Source organism: Austrofundulus limnaeus, unplaced genomic scaffold (genome assembly GCF_001266775.1).
Source record: "Austrofundulus limnaeus strain Quisiro unplaced genomic scaffold, Austrofundulus_limnaeus-1.0 Scaffold181, whole genome shotgun sequence".
Taxonomy (NCBI): Eukaryota; Metazoa; Chordata; class Actinopteri; order Cyprinodontiformes; family Rivulidae; genus Austrofundulus; species Austrofundulus limnaeus.
In genome coordinates, this window is record NW_013952583.1 from 58,153 (window position 1) to 61,244 (window position 3,092).

The window sequence follows — 3,092 nt, forward strand, 5'->3', positions numbered from 1 at the left end:
TGTTCTTGCATGAGGCCAATTGTTCTGTGTGTTTTTATTGATGAAATGTTTTTCTGAGAAAGATGTTTCTTTAAACTGTGTTATTACGAAAGTTAACCTTAGAAAACTTTAGGTTTGAATTTAACTAAATGGACATTGTTATTTTACTGAGGTAAAGCAGATGCTTCTCCCTTTAATTAGATGCAAGATAATTAGACTAAAACACTCCCATTCTTTGTCCTGAAGAAAATGTTTTCCCTCCAAACATTTGATTTGTTAAAAACTTTACTAAAGCTTTTTCAATTGGCTAACTAAAACCTTGACTCCTCCCATAACAGAGGTCTTAAAAGTTAGTACACAGAAGCAGAAGAAGAAGAGGAAGAAGAGAACACAGACGAGAGTACAGCTAAAACCAGAAGCAGCCTCTAAGCAGGAGACCCCCTCTTGCCAGGCCTTCCCTGTGCAGATTAGGATGGAAAGGGGGGGGGGTCATTCAACATCTCCGCTATTTGACCCGTAATAGCTCGTTCATCCCACTTCGACTTGGCCTTTGAGTTTTGATTTTTAAAGGAGTCAAATAAGCTAATGGTAATTCAACCGTCGTTTTAGTCCATTTTTCCTACAAAGTGAAGATCAAATTGAGGGTCTTAAAGCCACCTGTGAAGGACCAGACTCCCAAGTCACCAAAGAGAGAGAGAGAGAGAGAGAGAGAGAGAGAGAGAGAGAGACTCCTTTTCTGACCAAGGGACCAGTCGAGTCTACCAGGCAGACCGCCTGACGTCCAGTTTGAATGGAGAGCCTGTCTGGAGAACGAACTCCAGAGATGGTCTTCCACCGCTGACCTCACCCTCCTGGTACCCACACGGCAGAATACAAGGGAAAAAGGTGAACACTTGTCTTGGTGAAACACATGGTGCTCAGACGTAGATTTGATTTTTATCTTTGTAGGAGAGTTGGTAAACTAAACGTTTTTCTCTACCTTAATTTAGCTAGGAATCCCTAGTTAAAACAACCACAGCTAAACAGCTTATCTAACCTTACCTCCCTCAGAGCCTCAAATCCACTTCTCAGTGTTTAATTTTATTACATGTTGTTTGTTTTCGTTTGTCCATTTGTCCATTCACTTGTGATAAACTCTCTCAGTTTACCTGGTTCAAATATGTCATTACTCATTCATTGCTTGTCATAGTTGTAAATACATTTTAATCTGTAAATAAATGGCCCGTGGAGAACGTGCCAATATAAGCTAATCTCAATTTTTTTGTGTCTTGATGAGATATTCTGGTTTTGATAAGACAAGAACTCAGATCAATTTGGGTAAANCTTGTAAAGCACAAATACTTTGAAAACATGTCCTAAATAGAGAGAAGCAATTCCTGGGACTCTCTTTGAGGGTGAGTGAAATGTCACACAAATGAGAGATGGCAGTGGTATCCAGTTAGAGGACAACTTTCTCACTCATGTGTTTTTTCCCGAGTTCTATAAATCAGCTCAAGGTTTCTAAGTGATCTTCCCTGCTGGCAGTTGGAGAGATGGTGGCAGCAGTGGTGGGATTTATCATTTTCAGATAAAGGCTTGGTCCTCGTCAACATTCCCTTTCACTCTCAACCTGTGAATTTATGGGAAAATGTGATGCTGCCTGTGCAGCCTAACCAGCTTCACAAAAAAGCATTGAGACAAAAAAAATAAAACATTGGAAACCCAGATAACTTGTAGTGATTTCGCAACAAACAACCAATGAATAAAACTTTATTTCTTATGATAACTGAATGATATTTTCAGGAAGAGTAAGAAATGTCATGGTCTTAAAGGAAACCCCGTGATATTAGACATCATTTGATAAACATTTACTTCAACTGCAAAACAAAAACTGGAAAAATACTATAAGCTGTTTTGTTAAAAATATATTGTCCCATGGATGGTGACCAGGCCCGTCGTTAAACCTGAGCGGTGCTTCAAAGTCAAACATCACGACTTTGACATGTTTTACCCCAAAGTCCACATGCATATTTCAGCAAATCTGCACCTAATTCTATGGTCGATCTTAATCCACCCCAGTACAGGAATCCAGTCCAGCTTTTGCACCAAGCACCAAGKCACGCTTTGACCTACATGAAATTTGGTACACATGCGTAGCATTTCAGAACTTACAAAAATGTCTCCTGGAGTCATGGTCCAAACCACACAGGAAGTTGGCTATTTTGGATCAAAGCTGCCAATTTGTCTCTTTTCTTGTGCATGTATCTGAGCTAACTCCCCTACAGCTTTGATCATGCAGTCTTCACAGGCTACACGCTTCTCTCAACACCCGCTTTAGCCCCACCCATTTTGCACACAGTTTGCTGTAAACCAAGCATATGTGATCCGATCTGCGCACAATTTTGTGTGCATCATTATGGAAATCAGCTAAACATTTCAACGTGTTAGTTTGATGACACCACTTGAGCCCTATCGACTTTGCATACGGTTGTCTCTCAATCACACAAACATGATCCAATCTGAACCAAATTTTGTGTGCATCATAAGGGACACCTGCTCAGTTGACTTTGAGTTCTATCGTGTTAAAAATGGGAATCAACATGCTGGTCTGACACTCCACAAGCGTTGTCCCAGTCCTCCATGCGATGTTGAAGAGACATGTCAACCAAGACAGCCCCACAACATCCATCTTGGGGTGAATCTCATCCACCCCTGGCTCCCTGTCACTAAAGAGCTTTATGACTACCTCGGTGACCTCTGCCATGGTAATGAACTCTCCTTCCCCTGAGTCTTAAGACTCTGCCAGGACATGCGAGTGGACTGAGGAGAGCCTTGAAGTGTTCCTTCCACCACTCAACACTTAGCCAACAGGCTAAGCTGAGGTTCTCCAGCTTTGTTGTCCTCCATCTGTATTTTCAGTTACAGGTTGAGTCATTTGTATACGGTCCTCTCTGTCAACATGCTCTGGTTTTATCTAAAAGGATTGATCAGATGTTGTCCAACAATAAATTCAGAGTGGATAGAGCTTGCAGCCTTGTACCAGAACACCTAGTAAACATCATAATTTACTCAGTATGTTTAACAGTATAAATAATATGGCACCGTCCATGTGCCTATATACAGTGTATATATAT